At 42.1% G+C, this 23,164-nt stretch overlaps 1 non-coding gene across 1 annotated transcript; it reads left to right on the top strand.

Annotated features, from left to right (window-relative positions):
* The first annotated feature begins 9,577 nt into the window (after positions 1-9,577).
* On the top strand, positions 9,578-9,684 carry LOC148545654 (small nucleolar RNA R71). Its single transcript, XR_015900799.1, has one exon. It is a non-coding gene; the product is annotated as a small nucleolar RNA R71 (small nucleolar RNA).
* Positions 9,685-23,164: the final 13,480 nt, after the last annotated feature.

Here is a 23,164-nt window from a genome sequence, read left to right as displayed (position 1 = left end):
GAGAGCCCACTGTCAAGCTATTGACATTAAAGAAGCGCTTGTTGGGAGGCAACCCAATTTTTATTTATCTAACAATATTTTTCTTAGTTATATGTCTTTATAGGTTCATGATCATGTGGAGTCACAAAATAAATATAGAAATTGAAAACGGAATCAAAAACAGCAGAAGAAAAATCACACCCTGGAGGAAGGATCTGCTTGGCGTTCAACGCCAGAACAGAGCATGGTTCTGGCGCTGAACGCCCAAAATGGGCAGTGTCTGGGCGCTGAACGCCCAAAATGGGCATCATCTGGGCGCTGAACGCCAGAAATGCACCCTGGAGAGGAGCTGGCGCTGAACGCCCAGAACAAGCATGGTTCTGGCGTTCAACGCCAGAAATGGCCAGTAAATGGGCGTTGAACGCCCAAAATGGGCACCAACCTGGCGCTGAACGCCCAGAGTTGTGTGCAAGGGCATTTTACATGCCTAATTTGGTGCAAGGTTGTAATTCCTTGAACACCTCAGGATCTGTGGACCCTACAGGATCATCTCAGGATCTGTGGACCCCACAGGATCCCCACCTACCTCCACTCACTTCTTCTCACCCCTCTTTCACACAATCCCATAAACACTCTTCCCCAAAACCCTTCACCAATCACCTCAATCCCTCTTCCCCATCACCTCTTCACCACTCACATCCATCCACTCTTCCCCATAAACCTACCTCATAAACTCCACCTACCTTCAAAATTCAAAATCAATTTCCCACCTAAACCCACCCTACATGGCCGAAACTTAATCCCCCCTCCCTCCCCTATATAAAGCCTTCCATTCTTCCTCATTTTCACACAACACAACCCTCTCTTCTCTTCTTGGCCGAAACACAACCCCTTCTCCCTCTCCTCCATTTTTTCTTCTTCTTCATCTATTCTTTCTTCTCTTGCTCGAGGGCGAGCAAAATTCTAAGTTTGGTGTGGTAAAAGCATAAGCTTTTTGTTTTTCCATTACCATTGATGGCACCTAAGATCGGAGAATCCTCTAGAAAGGGGAAAGAGAAGACAAAAGCTTCCACATCCGAGTCATGGGAGATGGAAAGATTCATCTCCAAAGCTCATCAAGACCACTTCTATGATGTTGTGGCCAAGAAGAAGGTGATCCCTGAGGTCCCTTTCAAACTCAAAAGAAATGAGTATCCGGAGATCCGACATGAAATTCAAAGAAGAGGTTGGGAAGTTTTAACAAATCCCATCCAACAAGTCGGCATCCTAATGGTTCAAGAGTTCTATGCCAATGCATGGATCACCAAGAACCATGATCAATGTAAGAACCCGGATCTAAAGAACTATGTTACAATGGTTTGGGGGAAATACTTAGATTTTAGTCCGGAAAATGTGAGGTTGGTGTTCAACTTGGAAAACATGGAAGAGAACGCACGCCCCTACACAAGGAGAGTCAACTTTGATCAAAGGTTGGACCAAGTCCTTATGGACATATGTGTAGAAGGAGTTCAATGGAAGATTGACTCCAAAGGCAAGCCAGTTCAACTAAGAAGATTGGACCTTAAGCCTGTAGCTAGAGGATGGTTGGAGTTCATTCAATGCTCAATCATTCCCACTAGCAACCGGTCTGAAGTTACTATAGACCGGGCCATCATGATCCATAGCATCATGATTGGAGAAGAGGTGGAAGTTCATGAGATTATACCTCAAGAACTCTACAAGGTGGCTGACAAGTCCTCCACTATGGCAAGGTTAGCCTTTCCTCACCTCATTTGCCACCTATGCAATTCGGCTGGGATTGACATAGAAGGAGATATCCTCATTAAAGAGGACAAGCCCATCACTAAGAAAAAGATGGAGCAAGCAAGAGAGCCCATTCATGGAGCTCAAGTGGCGTATGAAGCTCATCACCATGAGATCCCGGAGATGCCTCAAATGCACTTTCCTCCACAAAACTATTGGGAGCAAATCAACACCTCCCTAGGAGAATTGAGTTCCAATATGGGACAACTAAGGGTGGAACATCAAGAGCACTCCATCATCCTTCATGAAATAAGAGAAGATCAAAAAGCAATGAGGGAGGAGCAACAAAAACAAGGAAAAGACATAGAAGAGCTCAAGGACATCATTGGTTCCTCAAGAAGGAAACGCCACCATCACTAAGGTGGATTCATTCCTTGTTCTTATTTCTTCTGTTTTTCGTTTTCTATGTTATGTGCTTATCTATGTTTGTGTCTTCATTACATGATCATTAGTAGTTAGTAACTATGTCTTAAAGTTATGAATGTCCTATGAATCCATCACCTCTCTTAAATGAAAAATGTTTTAATTCAAAAGAACAAGAAGTACATGAGTTTCGAATTTATCCTTGAACTTAGTTTAATTATACTGATGTGGTGACAATGCTTCTTGTTTTCTAAATGTATGCTTGAACAGTGCATATGTCTTTTGAAGTTGTTGTTCATGAATGTTAAATATGTTGGCTCTTGAAAGAATGATGACTAGGAGACATGTTATTTGATAATCTAAAAAATCATAAAAATGATTCTTGAAGCAAGAAAAAGCAGCAAAGAACAAAGCTTGCAGAAAAAAAATATAGAAAGAAAAAGAAAAAGCAAGCAGAAAAAGCCAAAAGCTATTAAAACCAAGAGGCAAGAGCAAAAAGCCAATAACCCTTAAAACCAAAAGGCAAGGGCAAATAAAAAGGATCCCAAGGCTTTGAGCATCAGTGGATAGGAGGGCCTAAAGGAATAAAATCCTGGTCTAAGCGGCTAAACCAAGCTGTCCCTAACCATGTGCTTGTGGCGTGCAGGTGTCAAGTGAAAACTTGAGACTGAGCGGTTAAAGTCAAGGTCCAAAGCAAAAAAAGAGTGTGCTTAAGAACCCTGGACATCTCTAATTGGGGACTTTAGCAAAGCTGAGTCACAATCTGAAAAGGTTCACCCAATTATGTGTCTGTGGCATTTATATATCTGGTGGTAATACTGGAAAACAAAGTGCTTAGGGTCACGGCCAAGACTTATAAAATAGCTGTGTTCAAGAATCATCATACTGAACTAGGAGAATCAATAACACTATCTGAACTCTGAGTTCCTATAGATGCCAATCATTCTGAACCTCAATGGATAAAGTGAGATGCCAAAACTATTCAAGAGGCAAAAAGCTATAAGTCCCGCTCATTTGATTGGAGCTATGTTTCATTGATAGTTTGGAATTTATAGTATATTCTCTTCTTTTTATCCTATTTGATTTTCAGTTGCTTGGGGACAAGCAACAATTTAAGTTTGGTGTTGTGATGAGCGGATAATTTATACGCTTTTTGGCATTGTTTTTAGTATGTTTTTAGTAGGATCTAGTTACTTTTAGGGACGTTTTCATTAGTTTTTATGTTAAATTCACATTTCTGGACTTTACTATGAGTTTGTGTGTTTTTCTGTGATTTCAGGTATTTTCTGACTGAAATTGAGGGACTTGAGCAAAAATCAGATTCAGAGGTTGAAGAAGGACTGCTGATGTTGTTGGATTCTGACCTCCCTGCACTCAAAGTGGATTTTCTGGAGCTACAAAACTCGAAATGGCGCGCTTCCAATTGCGTTGGAAAGTAGACATCTAGGGTTTTCTAGCAATGTATAGTAGTCCATATTTTGCCCAAGTTTAGACGACGCAAACTGCCATTCAACGACAGCTCTCTGCCCAATTCTGGCGTCCAGCGCCAGAAACAAGTTGCAAAGTGGAGTTCAATGCCCAAACTGGCACAAAAGCTGGTGTTCAACTCCAAGAAGGACCTCTACACGTGCAACACTCAAGCTCAGCCCAAGCACACACCAAGTGGGCCCCGAAAGTGGATTTATGCATCAATTACTTACTTCTGTAAACCCTAGTAGCTAGTTTATTATAAATAGGACCTTTTACTATTGTATTAGACATCTTTGAATCGGAGGAATCATCTTTGGACGCCTGGTTCTTAGATCAGAGGGGCTGGCCATTCGGCCATGCCTGGACCTTTCACTTATGTATTTTTAACGGTAGAGTTTCTACACTCCATAGATTAAGGTGTGGAGCTCTGCTGTTCCTCAAAGACTAATGCAAAGTACTACTGTTTTCTATTCAATTCATCTTATTTCGCTTCTAAGATGTTCATTCGCACTTCAACCTGAATGTGATGAACGTGACAATCATCATCATTCCCCATGAACGTGTGCCTGACAACCACTTTCGTTCTACTTTTGATTGAATGAGTGTCTCTTAGATCTCTTAACCAGAATCTTCGTGGTATAAGCTAGATTGATGGCAGCATTCAAGAGAATCCGGAAAGTCTAAACCTTGTCTGTGGTATTCCGAGTAGGATTCAATGATTGAATGACTGTGACGAGCTTCAAACTCGCGATTGCTGGGCGTAGTGACAGACGCAAAAGGATAGTAAATCCTATTCCAGTATGATCGAGAACCGACAGATGAATAGCCATGCCGTGACAGGGTGCGTTGACCATGTTCACTGAGAGGATAGGATGTAACCATTGACAAGGGTGATGCCTCTAGACGATTAGCCATGCCATGACAGGGCATTTGGATCATTTTCCTGAGAGAAGACCGAAAGTAGCCATTGACAATGGTGATGCATTACATAAAGCCAGCCATGGAAAGGAGTAAGACTGATTGGATGAAGATAGCAGGAAAGCAGAGGTTTAGAGGAACGAAAGCATCTCTATTCGCTTATCTGAAATTCTCACCAATGATTTACATAAGTATTTCTATGACTATTTTATTAATTATTTTCGAAAACCCCATTACTATTTTATATCCACCTGACTGAGATTTACAAGGTGACCATAGCTTGCTTCATACAAACAATCTCCATGGGATTCGACCCTTACTCACGTAAGGTATTACTTGGACGACCCAGTGCACTTGCTGGTTAGTTGTGCGAAGTTGTGAACCATGGTATTGGCATCATGTTTTTGGCGCCATTACGAGGGAAAGAAAGAGCGATGAATTTTACATAATCAAAGTGTAGTCACAATTTCTGCGCACCACAAGGAAGGGTCCAGACCACCTTGACTTAAGTTTACCAGGGAACAGTCTCAATTTGGAGTTGTAAAGGAGTATTTGTTGCCCCTTTTCAAAACTCCTTGGTGCCAGATGCAGGTCATGTCTTCTCTTCGCCTTTTCTTTATAAATCTTGGCATTTTCATAGGCTTGAGATCTAAATTCCTCCATCTCTTGCAGTTGCAGGATCCTCTTTGCACCAGCAGCAATGTTGTCAAAATTTAGTATCTTGAGAGCTCAGAGAGCTTTGTGTTCTAGCTCCAGTGGTAAATGACAAGCTTTACCATACACCAGTTGATATGGGGACATTCCAAGTGGAGTTTTGAATGTTGTTCTGTATGCCCAAAGAGCATCATCCAGCTTCTTTGACCAATCCTTTCTTGATGCTCCCACAGTCTTTTCCAGAATCCTCTTTAGCTCTCTGTTGGATATCTCCGTTTGCCCACTTGTTTGGGCATGGTAAGGCGTGGCCACCTTGTGTTTTACCCCATATCATAGGAGAAGAGCTTCTAGTGGTCTGTTACAAAAATGGCTCCCTCCATCACTGATGAGTGCTTGTGGGACTCCAAACCGGCTAAAGATATTCTTCCTGAGGAAGTTCATGACCACCTTGTTGTCATTCGTTGGGGTTGCAATAGCCTCTACCCACTTGGAAACGTAATCCACTGATTCCAAGATGTACTCGTTTGAATATGAGGTTGGGAATGGTCCCATGAAATTGATTCCCCACATATCAAACAGTTCTAGTTCCAAGATGAAATTTTGTGGCATCTCATTTCTTTTGGGTAAGTTTCCAGATCTTTGACATTCATTGCAGCTCTTTACTAGTTCTTTGGCATCCTTGAAAAGGGTGGGCCAAAAGAATCCGCTTTGTAACACCTTTGCTGCAGTTCTGTCCCCTCAAAAGTGGCCTCCATAGCATGAGCCATGGCAATTCCATAGGACCTCTCGTCCTTCTTCTTCCGAAACACATCTTCTAAGGATTCCATCTGAGCACTTCTTGAAGAGATATGGCTCATCCCAGACAAAGTATTTTGCATCATTCATGAGCTTCCTTTTTTGATGTTTATTGATCTCTGGAGGTAAGGCTGCAGTTGCCTTGAAGTTGGCAATGTCTGCGAACCATGGTGCTTTCTGAACTGTCATCAGCTGCTCATCGAGGAAGAGCTCGTTCACACTTGTATCATGTGTTCCACTTTCCTCATGAGGGATTCTGGATAGGTGATCTGCTACCTTTTCTCTACTCTTTTCTTGTCTCTGATTTCAATATTGAATTCCTGCAACAATAAGATCCATCTTATTAGTCTTGGTTTTGATTCTTGCTTGGCAAACAAGTATTTAAGTGCTGTGTGATCTGTGAAAACAATCACTTTAGCACCGATGAGGTACGATCTAAACTTGTCAAATGCAAAAACTATTGCTAGCAACTCCTTTTCAGTAGTGGTATAATTTCTTTGAGTATCATTGAGGACTTTGCTAGCATAGTATATCACATGGACTAAGTTATCTTTCCTCTGTCCTAACACTGCCCCAACTGCAAAATCAGATGCATCACACATCAATTCAAATGGTAAGTTCCAATCAGGTGGGGAAATGATAGGAGCAGAGGACAACCTTATTTTCAAATTTTCAAATGCTAGCATGCATGATTCATCGAAGATAAATGGTGTATCAGATATAAGGAGATTGCTTAAGGGCTTGGCTATCTTTGAAAAATCTTTAATAAATCTTCTGTAAAAGCCAGCATGCCCTAAAAAGCTCCTAATTGCCTTGATATCACTAGGTGGAGGCAGTTTTTCAATAAGTTCCACTTTAGCCCTGTCCACTTCAATGCCTTGGTTAGAGACCTTATGGCCAAGGACTATTCCTCCTGTCACCATAAAGTGACATTTCTCCCAGTTCAAGACCAGATTGGTCTCTTGGCACCTTTTCAATACTAAGGCAAGGTGACTCAGGCAGCTAGTAAAGGAATCTCCAAATACCGAGAAATTATCCATAAAAACTTCAATGAATTTCTCTATTATATCTGAGAAGATAGAAAGCATGCAGTGCTGGAAAGTCGCAGGTGCATTACATAGCCCAAATGGCATGCGCCTGTAGGCAAACACTCCATATGGACAGGTAAATGAAGTTTTCTCTTGGTCTCTAGGATCAACCACTATTTGGTTATATCCTGAATAACCATCAAGAAAACAGTAATATGCATGTCCTACGAGTCTTTCCAACATCTGATCCATAAATGGGAGGGGGAAATGGTCCTTTCGTGTAGCCTCATTGAGTTTCCGATAGTCTATACATATCTGCCATCCTGTGACGGTCCTTGTAGGAATTAGTTCGTTCTTCCCATTGGGAACTACAGTGATTCCTCCCTTTTTGGGCACGACATGCACGGGGCTGACCCAGGGGCTGTCTGAGATCGGGTAGATTACCCCTTCCTGCCATAACTTCATAACTTTTTTTTGTACCACTTCCTTCATGATTGGGTTCAGCCTCCTTTGGGATTGAATGGATGGTTTGGCATCATCTTCCAGTAGTATCTTATGCATGCATATGGCTGAACTTATTCCTTTCAGGTCAGCAAGAGTCCATCCAATGGCATCCTTGTGCTTTCGCAATACTTTGAGTAGTTCATCCTCTTGATCTTGGCTGAGGCACGAGCTTATGATCACTGGGTAACTTTCATTTTCTCCTAAGTATGCATATTTGAGAGTGGGTGGCAGTGCTTTGAGTTCAAGTTTGGGTGCTTCTGACTTTTCGTTCTCTTCTTTTGATGCCCCTTGTATATGAATCTCTACTGTTGCAATATCTTCACTAAACGTTGACTCCTCCTCTGTTAACCCTTCAGGTTCTTCTTCTTCAAAACTCTCCTACATTGCATCTTCAAGTGAGTCCAACCTCATACATTCTCCCAATTGTTCTGGTGGGTAACTCATGGCTTTGAACACATTGAATGTCATCTTTTCATTGTGTAATCTCAGGGTGAGGTCCCCCTTTTGTACATCAATGACAGCTCCAGCAGTGGCCAAGAACGGCCTTCCCAGGATGATGGAAGCCTTGGTTTCCTCCTGCATGTCCAGCACTACAAAGTCTGCTGGGAAGATGAAATCTCCCACTTTCACCAGCAAATCTTCTACTACGCCATGAGGGAACTTGAACGATCTGTCTGCCAGTTGTAGGGCCATCTTTGTTGGTTTAGCCTCTTCAATCTTCATTTTTCTCATCATGGCTAACGACATCAAATTTATGCTGGCTCCTAAGTCACATAGAGCCTTTTTCACTGTGATTTCCCCTATGATACAAGGCATCTGAAAGCTCCCTGGATCCTTCAATTTCTGGGGTAGTTTATGCTGAATGATAGCACTACATTCTTCGGTTAGTATCACAGTCTCGCTGTTCTTCCAGCTTTTATTCTTAGTCATTAGCTCCTTTAAAAACTTGGCGTAGAGGGGTAATTTGCTCTATTGCTTCAGCAAAAGGTATGTTGATTTGTAGTTTCTTGAAGATTTCCAAAAATCTCAAGAACTGGCTGTCATCCCCCTTCTTCTTTAATTGCTGAGGGTATGAGACTCTTGGGACGTCTGGCTTCAGCACTCCTTCCCCTTTTTGTGAACTCAAAGTGGGAACTCGAGCTCCATCCTGCTCTTCTTCCTTTTCATTTGAGTCCTTTTCTTGTGGTTTCTGGGGGGTTTCCTTCAGTTCCTTCCCACTCTGAAGGATGATAGCCTGACACTCCTCCCTTTGGGTTGAGTTAGTATTGCTGCGAAGGTTGTGGCTGGGAATTTGCTTGAATAGGTAGCCAATTTGTGTCTCAAGTTTCTTGATGGCAGCATCCTGATTCTGCATATTGGACATCACTTCTTCTCGGAACGCTTTACTGTCTTAAATCTCTTTGCATATACCTTCAAGTAGGTTTTCAATCTTCGAGAGTCTGTCATCAGATGATGGTGGGTTGCGGTTGGATGGATGAGAAAGGTTAGTTTTCCCTTGGTATAAGTATTGAGAGGGGTGGTTATGTAGGTGCTGATATGGTCTAGGTGTGGCATGTTGGTGACCTAAATTGTTGGGATTTGGACGTCTTTGATCTAGGCCTTGGTCTTGTTGATTTTCCCACCCAAAGTTTGGGTGGTTCCTCCATCCAGGGTTGTAGGTCTTGGAGTATGGGTCATGATTTTGTCTAGGTAAATTCCCAATGTAGTTGGCTTGCTCCTGCTCACTCTCTACCTCTGCATTCACTCCCTCTTGGGTTGTTGATGAGGTGGTGATTGCTGCTACTTGGTTCCTCTCCATCTTCTTGGTGAGGTCAGCTAATTGCTTGGTAATGAGCTTGTTTTGGGCCAGCAGAGCATCTACATTGTTTAGCTCCATCACTCCTCTAGTGTTCCCTCTTTCGGAGGCATAGAAGTAGTCATTCTCTGCTACATTTTCTATGACATCTATGGCCTCCTCAATGGTCTTCTTCTTGTTCAGAGATCTCCCAGATGAGTGGTCTACTGCTTTCTTTGATTCATAAGAAAGGCCTTTATAGAAAATGTGTAGCTACACCCATTCATTGAACATATCTGGTGGACACCTCCTTGTTAGGTCCTTAAACCTCTCCCATGCTTCATATAGAGTCTCACCATCCTGCTGCCTGAAAGTTTGAACCTCAGCTCTCAGCCTGTTGATTCTTTGAGGAGGATAGAATCTGGCTAAAAATTTGTTCACCACATCTTCCCAGGTTGTCAAACTCTCCTTAGGAAAGGATTCCAGCCATTTAGATGCCTTATCCTTGAGTGAGAAATGGAACAAAAGTAGTCTATAGGTGTCAGGATGAACACCATTAGACTTCACAGTATCGCATATCCTCAGGAAGGTGGTTAGATGTTGATTGGGGTCTTCTTGGACGCCTCCTCCGAATGAACAGTTGTTCTGAACAAAGGTGATGAGCTGTGGTTTTAGTTCAAAGTTGTTGGCATGTATGGTTGGCTTTTGGATGCTACTTCCACAGTTTCCTGGGTTTGGGTTGATGTAAGAGCCTAGAACTCTTCTCTCTTGCCCAGCATGATTTGCTAGACCTTCTCTGCCATGGTTGTGAGCCTCTTTTTCATGATGGTTCTCCATATTCTCCTCCATGTCTAGTTCAAAGTACTCTTCCTCTTTCTCAGCACCCACTACTCTTTTTTCTCTTGTTTCCCTCCTTAATCTAAGGAAGGTCCTCTCAGATTCAGAATCAAAGGAAGTTGAAGCCCCGCTTCTCCTCCCTGTCATACAACAAACAAATTACAAGCAAGGAAACAGATCCAGAAAGTATTCTGTTAGAATTACTGTTAGTGTGAGTGATGCAATATATCAAACAATTAGTGGGTGAGTGAAACAGAGTGTAAACAACTGAAATAAAGGGGTTAAAGGGATGGGAATACAAAACAACTAAAACCAAAAGTAAAGTGCTCAAACAGAAATTTAAATCAACAGAATAACAAATGCTCAATCTAGTGATCCTCCAACTTAATCATTGTTGATACAAAATCAATCCCCGGCAACGGCGCCATAAACTTGATACGCACAAAACTTGTCTCTCAACAAATTTTCTTCGGCAAGTGTACCGAATTCGTTGTCAAGTAAAAACTCACAATAGAATGAGGTCGAATCCCACAGAGATTGATTGATCAAGAAACTTTAATTAAAGGAATGTTCTAGTTGAGCGAACCAGAATTTGATTTGAGATTTGTAGAAAATTAAACGGCGGGAAAGTAAATAGCAGAAACAGTAAATGCTAGAAATAAAGAGCTGAATGTAAATGGCGGAAAGTAAATTGTAGAATCTTAAACGGGAATGGGATAATTGCTCATAAAAGTAAATGGCAGAAATTGAAGAGAATGGGTAAGATCAGAAATGGGGAGTTCATTGGGCTCAGGAGATGTTGCATTCTCCGGATCAAGTTCATTTTCATCTCTTTCTCAATCAATGCATTCATTGATCTCCTTGTCAATCTTAAGTGATCGAATTCTAATTTCTTGGTAATTCAATCTCTCAAATCTTTATCAATAGCCAAGTCCTTGTTCAATTGCTCATGAGAAGAGATGAGGTATGGTCACTGATTATACCACATGCATTTCCCAAATCAAGTGTTGGTAGGATTATAGTCACATATCCATCCAAACCCAATTTGGTCCAGCATGAGAAAGCATTTCTAGCATGATCTCTTCATTCCTCTTTCAAGGTTCAGAAGAGATCCAAGTATGAATAGTTTCTTTTCCAAGATAACTACCCAATTGGATGAAGATCGAAAGCTTTCTAGTAAAAACAAGAGAAAAGATAGAAGAAGGAGAATGAAAACTAATATCGATCCATCAAATTACAACAGAGCTCCCTAACACAATGAAAGGGGTTTAGTTGTCCATAGCTCTGGAAAATGAAAACCAAGATGGAGAATACATGATGAAAGTAAAACTAGAAGTGCAGAGAAAGTAAAATACAAAGAGTAGTTCTATGCCAAAGGCTCCCTAAACTTTCCAACTCCCTAACTAATTCAAAGCTATTCCTATATATACTACTCTTCTCATCTTCTAGTTGGCTCTTCAAGTCTTGGGTATGGGCCTCTGAATCTTGAGTTTGAAGCAGTTATCCTTTTCATTGGGCTTAGCTTTGCTTGCAGAGAGAAAAGGTGAAGTATGCACGGACTTTGACTCAGGACGTTAGTGGTGTCAACGTTAAGTGAAAGTGTGGGTTCAAGAACGTTAGTGACAATCACCTTTTTCACTAACGTTCCTAACCCAAATATGATCACGTTGACTTCAACGTTAGTGGCACTAACGTGACCACTAACGTTGCCTCTTAGTCCTTCGCACACGTTAATGGGACTTACCTTTCCCAATAACGTGGAGAGTCCTCCCTTGTCCCTACGTTAGAGTCCACGTTAACTAGGTTAACGTGGCTTCTAACGTAGCAGTGCCAATTCTTCGAGAACGTTAATGACACTTACCTTTGTCACTAACGTTCCAATGTGCCCCTATTTCCCACGTTAAGGTCCACGTTAACTAAGTTAACGTGGCTTCTAACGTAGTCATGCTAGCCATCTCCAACGTTAGTGACAAAGGTGAGTGTCACTAACGTTGGCTCATCATCTCTTTATCCACGTTAACTAAGTTAACGTGGGAGTTAACGTTGCTCATGGTGGCTCTTGGTGGTTCACCCCAACGTTAGTGACAAAGGTAAGTGTCACTAACGTTGGCTATCAATTGCTCTCTCCACGTTAGCTTCCACGTTAACTAAGTTAACGTGGGAGTTAACGTGGCTTATGGAGGCTTGGCCAACGTTAGTGACAAAGGTGAATGTCACTAACGTTGGCTTCTCTTTTGCTTCTTAACGTTAGAGTTCAAGTTAACTAAGTTAACGTGGCTCTTAACGTGGCCACTTATGAGCTTGGTCCAACGTTAGTGACAAAGGTAAGTGTCACTAACGTTGGCTCCATTTTCTTTCTTCCACGTTAGAGTTCACGTTAACTTAGTTAACGTGACTCTTAACGTGGGTTATGATGGCTTCGAGAGCGTTATTGGCGATTACTTTTCTCATTAACGTTGCAAGCTAGCTCCCATTCCACGTTAGTGGTCATGTTAGTTAGACTAACGTGGCTGCTAACGTGGTTCTTCCTTGCTTCCTTTGTCCTGAAATCAAGCAATAAAGTGCATCAAAGTTCTAATCTAAATCATGAGACATGCATCCTCTAATTTGTCATATAATTCATGCAAAATTCTCATGAAATCATGTAAAGTGCACAATCTATGCTTGAATCAAGATGTAAGTGAATATCTACCCAAAACTAGCTTATTTTCTAAGAAAATGCATGAAACTACCTTAAAAATAGTAAAGAAAAGGTCCGTGAAACTGGCCAAAATGTCCTGGCATCAGCCACTTTGGCCCACAAAGGACCGCTAAAAAAGTGTTGAATTGTGGATTCTGGTGGCCAACCTTATTCAAGGATGCTAACCAGTTATGTGTGTCTTGCCATCAGTGTCAGAAGTCAGGAAACGCATCCCAAAAGGATGAAATGCCTCAACAACCTATGTTGTTCTGTGAAATATTTGATTTATGGGGCATTGACTTTATGGGACCGTTTCCCAACTCTAGTGGGTATCTGTATATTCTGTTAGCGATTGACTACGTATCAAAGTGGGTAGAGGCCATACCTACCCGCCTTGACGACACCAATGCCGTTGTGTCTTTCATTAGGAATCACATTGTATGCTGTTATGGGTCGCCACGAGCAATCGTGAGCGACCAAGGATCCCACTTTTGTAATAGAAAGGTAGAAGCATTGCTCAAGCGCTATGGAGTGTCACATAAGGTTGCTACTTCTTATCATCCGCAAACAAATGGACAAGCAAAAGTGTCCAACCGGGAAATCAAGAGAATCTTGGAGAAAGTGGTCAATCCGCAAAGAAAGGATTGGAGCTTCCGGTTAGGAGATGCACTATGGGCGTATAGAACGGCCTACAAGACTCTGATAGGGATGAGTCCTTTCCGGATCGTCTATGGTAAGGCATGCCACCTCCCGGTGGAGATTGAGCATCGAGCCTATTGGGCGGTAAAGCAGTGCAGCATGGATTTAGCCAAGGTGGGTGAAGCTAGGAAGTTACAACTAGAGGAGCTTGAGTATTTGAGGAACGAGTCATATGAGAATGCCCGAATCTACAAGGAAAAGACTAAAGCATTCCATGACCATCACATCCGGAAGAAGGACTTTCAAAAAGGTGATGAGGTCCTCCTCTACAACTCAAGGCTCCGATTTATTCCTGGCAAGCTCCGCTCTAGATGGGAAGGACCTTTCAAGGTGAAGGAGATGAAGCCCTACGGAGTGGTGGAATTGTTTGATCCCAAGAGTGAAGCAACTTTCAAAGTGAATGGACATAGAGTGAAGAAGTACCATGGGTGCAAGCCCCCAAAAGAGCTAGAGGTGTACATATTTGAGGATGCACCAAGAAGAGAGGAAGCTTAACAAAAGGATCGTCCAACTTAAGGACATTAAAGAAAAGTGCTTGGTGGGAGGCACCCCACCGTGGTAAGAACTTCCTTGTTTATACCATCTTGTTTGCATTCTTTAGTTTCTTGTGAATTTTGTGATCTTTTGATGATTGATTGAATGCATAGAAATGCTAGCTTTGTTGATTTTGTTGGATAGGTAGAATGTTCATATAGATAGGATGTGAAAAAGATAAAGAAAACAAAAATTTTTTCTTTGAAGAAGGGCACCGACGCGCTAGCGCACAGTGCGCGCACGCCGGTGGCGAAATTCCATTCTTGGGCCAAATACCCGAGAGTCATGCCCACTTTGTGCCCAACTCGCGCCAGGCACCCACGCGTTTGCGTACATGCCGCCTGCGCGCACCCTTGCAATTTAACCATCGACGCGCCAGCGCACGGTGCGCGCGCGCGCCGACGGAGATATGTGGATTCTTTGGTACAAAAACCAGAGAGTTGTGTCACAATTGGGCCAACCTTGTGCCAAAACTGAAGCGTCCGCGCGTTCTGCGCATCCGCGCCAGTTGCGAAATACCTCAAGCACGCGTCTGCGCAAAGTGCGCATCCGCGCGCCTGCCTCACTGATTCACTCTGGTACAAAAACCAGAGACTTGAGCCAACTTTGTGCCACTTCTGTGCCTGAGGCACAACTTCCCTCACACGCGCGCGCCACTGACGCGCACGCGTCCTCTGCTAGCACCCTCACCGACGCGCCAGCGCACCTTGTGCGCGCGCGCCGGTTGCGCGAGTCAGTTTAATACCTTCGTGCCTTGCCCTGTTTTTCTTTATCTCAACCCCTTTTCTTTCTTAGTTTCTTTTCCTTCTTCCTCCATCATTTCCCTCCTCTTCTTCTTCTTCCTCCATAATCTACCACCACTGTCTCCGGCCACTCACCGGCGACAACCACCTTTTCCGGTGGCACTACACTTCTCCTATTTTCTTTCTCATCTTCACAAAAGAAGATTCAACCTTGTTCCTTCATACTTTTCAAGGTTTCACTTCTTCTACTTCTCTTCTTTATTTTCTCTTGCATTATTTCTTCTAGTTAGATGCTTCTTATTGCTTTACTTAGTTTCTCTTTCACTTGCATGATGATGTTTCTTACTTCTTGTTTGCTTACTTTTCGTTTTTCCTTATTTCTCCATGGATGTTGAATTTGAGCTTAATTTGTATTAATAGATCTTTTGTCATTCTTTTTCTTATCTTTGCGATTGTGTGATGTTTATGTGATGATTGATGTTCAATTTTGGGCTTTGAATTAGTTCAGTATCTCATAATTGCTCATTGCTTGATTATTGCACGCCAAGTGTTCGAGGAAATGCACACATACCATTTTGGTTCATTTTAGTCGAAGATTTTCAAATTGGTGCTCCCTCCTCATTCATTTGCTTTCTCTTAAATGCATTGAGTCTAATTTGTGTGCCTCAAGTTCATACTTGCCAATTAGATATTGATTGAACATGACTTGCTCTTTATTATGGATGCTTGAGATCACTCTTCTCATGCCATTGCATGCTTTACTTCCTCTTGCATCCCATGCCAAGTGTTATGACCTTGCTTTTACATTCACCATGGGCACTACAAGTCACTTGCATATTTTTGTCAAATTGATTATTGGGTTTAATGTTTTCCTTCCTTCCCTTCTTTTTAGGATGGCCACCAAGAAAGGCAAAGAAATAGCTTCGAGGAAACCGGCCGCAAAAAGGGCACCCCAAAGGTCAAACTCTAAGGCGCGCTCTTCATTAGGAGCCAAACCCCTATCTAAGAAAGGGAAGACACCCGCTCCTATTGATGTGAATGAAAAGGGCAAACCGGCGAAAGATTCTTCAAGGTTCCCCAACCGCTTTTGTGAACTTATGTTCCCCTCCATAGCCGTAAGGAACTATCATCCTGAGCATCTACTCGCTCCGCCGGACAAGGTTGCTCCTTATATTTTGCCCCGCATTGAACAACGAGGATGGGAGTTTCTCTTGAGGAAACCAAGGGAAATCAACCTCTTTTTGGTGGAAGAATTCTACACTAACTACCATCTTTCTTCTTTTCAATCGGTATACATGCGCCGAAAGCAAGTCTCAGTTTTAGAAGAGGCTATTCAGTAAGTGCTTAATGTCCTACCAGTACCAAGTGACATGGATGGCTACCAAGACGTCTTACGTCAGCGAGAGAAGTTTGGATTCAATTGGGACTCGATCCTCCGAGTCATTGCTGAACCAGAGGCATTTTGGATCCATGGTCGAGTGCGGATGAGGCCCAAGAGCATTGACGCTCGCTTTCTCACTGTTGAAGGTAGAGCTTGGGCCCAGATCATATCTTATTATGTGCTACCTAGCACCCACAAGTCGTCCCTCATGGCAGACCTCACCTTGCTTGTTTGGTGTGTTCTCACAGAGAAGCCGGTGAACATCCCGCTTCTTGTCTTTGGTGATTGGTTTAGCATGCTGATACGCACAAAACTTGTCTCTCAACAAATTTTCTTCGGCAAGTGTACTGAATTTGTCGTCAAGTAAAAACTCACAATAGAGTAAGGTCGAATCCCACAGAGATTGATTGATCAAGAAACTTGAATTAGAGGAATGTTATAGTTGAGCGAACCAGAATTTGATTTGAGATTTGCAGAAAATTAAATGGCGGGAAAGTAAATAGCAGAAACAGTAAATGCTAGAAATAAAAAGCTGAATGTAAATGGCGGAAAGTAAATTGCAGAACCTTAAACGGGAATGGGGTAATTGCTCATAAAAGTAAATGGCAGAAATTAAAGAGAATGGGTAAGATCAGAAATGGGGAGTTCATTGGGCTCAGGAGATGTTGCATTCTCCGGATCAAGTTCATTTTCATCTCTTCCTCAATCAATGCATTCATTGATCTCCTTGGCAATCTTAAGTGATCGAATTCCAATTTCTTGGTAATTCAATCTCTCAAATCTTGATCAATAGCCAATTCCTTGGTCAATTGCTCATGAGAAGAGATGAAGTATGGTCACTGATTATACCACATGCATTTCCCAAATCAAGTGTTGGTAGGATTATAGTCACATATCCATCCAAACCCAATTTGGTCCAGCATGAGAAAGCATTTCTAGCATGATCTCTTCATTCCTCTTTCAAGGTTCAGAAGAGATCCAAGTATGAATAGCTTCTTTTCCAAGATAACTACCCAATTGGATGAAGATCGAAAGCTTTCTAGTAAAATCAAGAGAAAAGATAGAAGAAGGAGAATGAAAACTAATATTGATCCATCAAATCAAAACAGAGCTCCCTAACCCAATGAAAGGGGTTTAGTTGTTCATAGCTCTGGAAAATAAAAACCAAGATGGAGAATACATGATGAAAGTAAAACTAGAAGTGCAGAGAAAGTAAAATACAGAGAGTAGTTCTATGCCAAAGGCTCCCTAAAATTTCCAACTCCCTAACTAATTCAAAGCTACTCCTATATATACTACTCTTCTCATCTTCTAGTTAGCTCTTCAAGTCTTGGGTATGGGCCTCTGAATCTTGAGTTTGAAGTAGTTATCTTTTTCATTGGGCTTAGCTTTGCTTGCAGAGAGAAAAGGTGAAGTATGCAGGGACTTTGACTCAGGACGTTAGTGGTGTCAACGTTAAGTGAAAGTGTGGGTTCGAGAACGTTAGTGACAATCACCTTTTTCACTAACGTTTCAAACCCAAATATGATCACGTTGACTTCAACGTTAGTGGCACTAACGTGACCACTAACGTTGCCTCTTAGTCCTTCGCACACGTTATTGGGACTTACCTTTCCCAATAACGTGGAGAGTCCTCCCTTGTCCCTACGTTAGAGTCCACGTTAACTAGGTTAACGTGGCTTCTAACGTAGCAGTGCTAATTCTTCGAGAACGTTAGTGACACTTACCTTTGTCACTAACGTTCCAATGTGCCCCTATTTCCCACGTTAGAGTCCACGTTAACTAAGTTAACGTGGCTTCTAACGTAGTCATGCTAGCCATCTCCAACGTTAGTGACAAAGGTGAGTGTCACTAACGTTGGCTCATCATCTCTTTATCCATGTTAGCTTCCACGTTAACTAAGTTAACATGGGAGTTAACGTTGCACATGGTGGCTCTTGGTGGTTCACCCCAACATTAGTGACAAAGGTAAGTGTCACTAACGTTGGCTATCAATTGCTCTCTCCACGTTAGCTTCCACGTTAACTAAGTTAACATGGGAGTTAACGTGGCTTATGGAGGCTTGGCCAACGTTAGTGACAAAGGTGAATGTCACTAACGTTGGCTTCTCTTTTGCTTCTTAACGTTAGAGTCCACGTTAACTAAGTTAACGTGGCTCTTAACGTGGCAACTTATGAGCTTGGTCCAACGTTAGTGACAAAGGTAAGTGTCACTAACGTTGGCTCCATTTTCTTTCTTCCACGTTAGAGTTCACGTTAACTTAGTTAACGTGTCTCTTAACGTGGGTTATGATGGCTTCGAGAGTGTTATTGGCGATTACTTTTCTCATTAACGTTGCAAGCTAGCTCCCATTCCACGTTAGTGGTCACGTTAGTTAGACTAACGTGGCTGCTAATGTGGTTCTTCCTTGCTTCCTTTGTCCTGAAATCAAGCAATAAAGTGCATCAAAGTTCTAATCCAAATCATGAGACATGCATCCTTTAATTTGTCATATAATTCATGCAAAATTCTCATGAAATCATGTAAAGTGCACAATGTATGCTTGAATCAAGATGTAAGTGAATATCTACCCAAAACTAGCTTATTTTCTAAGAAAATGCATGAAACTACCTTAAAAACAGTAAAGAAAAGCTCAGTGAAACTAGCCAAAATGCCCTGGCATCACAACACCAAACTTAAAGCTTGCTTGTCCCTAAGCAAGTACTGGAACAAGAGAATGATGAATGGAATACCAAGAGAAATGAGTCATTCTTGTGGAAGTCATGTTCTTGGTTTTATGGTGGTTTCATGCATAGCAACTTAGGTTCATTCCTTCACTGGCTTTCAGACCTTTATCATGTTCTAGAATACTCACTTGATTGCATCCCATGAGACTTTTATTCATTGATCCTTTTGTTGTCATTTCAGGGCTTATTTGTGTTCTTAGGCTAAGTGCTCTGTAAGGGGGCAACTCTTTAGAATAAGCTTTCAGCCAACACTCCCGAACCAGTTGGTTCAAGGTGCTAGGTGTTGAAGCACCCCTAAGGACTTACTTCCTCAAGTCTCTCCCCCATACATACACACCACAGGCACATGGTTTGTTTATTTTCTTTCCTTGAGGTCTTGGTGTCCAGCACCTCTTTGGGTTACTAAATGTTCCGTAGCAAAGATTGCTCTTGATAGTGGACTTTCAGCTGATAATCCCGGATTAGTTAACCCAAGTTATCAGGTGATAAAGCACCCCTGAGAGCTTAGTAATCCAAGCAGATCCTTGTTACAGGAACACCACAGACACATCCCTTAAGACTCAAACCCTTGGTGCCTAGCCTCTTTTCTTGCTATTTTTCTTTTATTCTTCAACTTTGATTGTTCTTTCCCTTTTTCTTATTCGGATCTTGTTATTTAGCTAGTCTCATGGGGTGTGTTCAAGCATATGATTCATGACAGATAGTTGTCTTCCCACCTTGTGGTTGAACCAACTTAGCTAACTTATGACCACACCACAAACTCAGGAACTTACTCCATAGTATGAACTCCACTCTGGTCTTTTATAAAACACTCATTCTCTTTTCATTTGATTCAAAAGGACAAGCATACAATTAAGTAAGGAAATGATGCAGTAATGACATTCAGACTAGAAAACACAGCCCTAATCAACAAAAAGTTTAAAAGACAGAATTGAAAAAGGTTCAAACTAACATGGAAGCATGTTCTATTTCATACAAGATCTTCCTTATTTAAAGCATAGAAAAAAAATGGACCAAAGAAGGAACTCCACCACCTTTTACTCATGAGGTTGCCCATGCTCTCCCTCTTGCTCGTCCTCTTTGTGTTTACTTGTTGCGCTTGAGCTCCCACCTCCCTTGCCTTTTCCAATCAACTTCTTCCAGAAGCCAGCATCTTCCATCTTCTTCTTTAATGTTTCCTTCTGCTGTTTCACCTTCCTTTCTTCTTGTTCTACAAAATCTTTTTGGACCTCATCATATGTAAGGATGGCATAGTGTAGATGATCTATATGACTAGACATGTAGTTCAACTTGGCTTGAGTGTTTATGTTGAACTCCTTCCTATGTAGTTGCCGTCCTTCATTAAGTACACTGAACTCGTTGAATGCTTTCATCTGAGCTAGCTGCCGCTGGTTGAGTTCTTGCAAGCACTTATCTTGACGCTCTTGCCTTTCATTCACTTGGTTGATGGCTTGAGTGAGCTGGGAGTAGTGTTCCTGTTGCTGCTCCATTTGTTGTTTCTGCCACTCTTCTTGTTGGCTCATACAGTTGGACTGAAGGTTTAGTATTTGCTCTTGTCCTTCCATATGTCTCATCCTTTTCAATGTTGCATGGCAACATTTTCCAATGCGTCCCTCCTTGAGGCACGTGTGTAGTACCCTCCTTTTGTGGTGTCCGAACCTTCCTCATTTAATTGTCCAGTCAATCCCCTTCAATGCTCCTTTCCCTTTTCCTATAAAAATAAAATAAGAAAAATTAATATCATTGAGAAATTAAACTTTACGGCTAGAATAATAAAGAAAAAGAACTAGATTGTTTATTCATGAACACCAACTAACTAACTAACTGTGTATTCTTATATGCACATTGGTGGCACGTTGGGTGACACCAAACTTAGTTTGTAGCACTATGATGAAAAAGTTTTGTTCAAGGCTCCATGACTAGCATGCTCTGAATTGCATTCATGCTTTCTTGGCATGCTTTGAACACCACTTATTCTTCACTATATATTGCATAATAAGGATTTCACCAAGTGTTTGTCAAGTTTGGGTTAGAATTCATGAATATTGACTTATTCACTATTTTCTAAAAGCATATAAAACATGGGTTGCCTCCCATGAAGCGCTTCTTTAGCGTCACTAGCTTGACGTTTCTCCTTCATCAGGGAGGTTGATAATGCTTCAAGTCCTCCCCTCTTGCTGTGGACCTATATCCATTGGTTGTATCAATGATCTCTACATGTTCCAAGGAGAGAACTCTGTTGATAGTGAAGACCTTAGGTAACTGAGATGGTATAGTGGGGAGATCAGGGGGGATATCTGGGAAGTAAGCTGAGATCACTTTATTCCCTGGAGAGAAGTCCTCGGTAGGGATCTTCTTGTTCCTCCACCTCCTTGGTACCTTCTTCTTTGTTCCTTGTGATGTTGTCTTACTCTTTGTGACCTCCTCCTCTAAGGAAATGTGGTTACTGGTCTCATATGATTCTAGTGGTTTAGGTTCCTCCTGATTTTTTTTGAGCTGTGGCAGTTGCTGTTTGCCTTGTTCATAAATCAAGGGAGTTCCCAGATGTGCTGGTTATGCTTCAGTGCTTGTTTCTTCTTTCAGTATCTCACTGTGATCCTTCCTTGGTTCCTTATTCTCTTGATCTGTTTCTTGTGAGTGTTTGAAAACAGTGAAGGTGAGCTGTTCATCATGGATCCTCAAGATTAGCTCCCCTCGCTCCACATCTATGAGTGCTCTGGCTGTAGCTAGGAATGGTCTTCCTAATATGATTGGGTGAGTGTGACTCTCTTCCGTGTCCAATATGACAAAGTCTGTGGGAAGAAAGTATTTCTCAACCTTTATCAACACGTTTTCCACCACTCCTATTGCTTGTTTTTGAGTTTTGTCAGCCAGCCTGATGACAACATCTGTGGGCATTATCTCATTGATCTGCAGCCTCTTCATAAGGGATAAGGGCATTAAGTTGATGCTTGCTCCCAAATCGCAGAGTGCTTTATCAAACATTGTTTCTCCTATGGCACAGGGGATGTGAAAGCTCCCTGGGTCCTTTCTTTTTGTAGGCAACTCTGGTTGAATGAGAGCGCTGCACTCCTTGTTCATCACTATAGTTTGGCCTCCCTTGAGTGAGCTTTTCTTGGGAAGCAGTTCCTTCATATACTTGATGTATGCAGGCATTTGTTGGATGGTCTTGATGAATGGTATGTTTACATGCAGAGATGCAAACAAGTCAAGAAATCTTGAGTATATTCTCTTCTCCACAGCACCATTGAGTAGTTGGCGAAAGGGTGCATAGAGTCTCAGCAGCTCCTGTTGTGAGATTTTTGGTTCTTGGTGATCTTTTTCCTTCTTCTCTGTTGAGGTATCTCCAGGTTGTTCTGGCGGCCTGTTTGGCTTGTCCTCAGTCTCTTTACCACTTATAGTGACCATCTTGCAATCTTCCCATCTTACTTTCTTTATTTCACCTCTCAGATTTTTCTCTGTGTCACTTGGGAATCCATCTGTAGGTTTGGGAATCTGCTCAAAGAGATACCCCACTTGAGATTCCAACCTCTTGATGGTGTCTCCCTGGTTTTTAAAATTTGCTCACACTTCCTCCTTGAACACCTTGTTATCTTGAATCTCTTTGCATATGCCTTCAAGCAGGTTCTCAATCCTTGAGAGTCTGTCATCAGATGATGGTAGGTTGGGATTGGAGGTAGAAGGATGAGGAGTGTTATTTTGGTTTTGATATGGATGTGGAGAGGTGTTGTTATGGTGGTGTTGATATGTTCTCTGTGTGAATTATTGGTGAGCTGCATTTTTGTTGGGGTTGTGACGTCTCTGATCTTGGCTTTGATCTTGTTGATTCCCCCACCCAAAGTTTGGGTGATTCCTCCAACCAGGGTTGTAGGTCTTGGAGTATGGGTCATAATTTTGTCTAGGTGAATTCCCAATGTAGTTGGCTTGCTCCTGCTCACTCTCTGCCTCTGCATTCACTCCCTCTTGGGTTGTTGATGAGGTGGTGATTGCTGCTACTCGGTTCCTCTCCATCTTCTTGGTGAGGTCAGCTAATTGCTTGGTAATGAGCTTGTTTTGGGCCAGCAGAGCATCTACATTGTTTAGCTCCATCACTCCTCTAGTGTTCCCTCTTTCAGAGGCATAGAAGTAGTCATTCTCTGCTACAGTTTCAATGACATCTATGGCCTCCTCAATGGTCTTCTTCTTGTTCAAAGATCCTCCGGATGAGTGGTCTACTGCTTTCTTTGATTCATAAGAAAGGCCTTCATAGAAAATGTGTAGCTGCACCCATTCATTG

This window comes from Arachis ipaensis, chromosome B9 (genome assembly GCF_059453495.1).
Source record: "Arachis ipaensis isolate K30076 ecotype BB chromosome B9, ASM5945349v1, whole genome shotgun sequence".
NCBI classification, from domain to species: Eukaryota; Viridiplantae; Streptophyta; class Magnoliopsida; order Fabales; family Fabaceae; genus Arachis; species Arachis ipaensis.
Note: the sequence above shows the minus strand (reverse complement) of the source record. Positions and strands in the feature narration are given on the sequence as shown.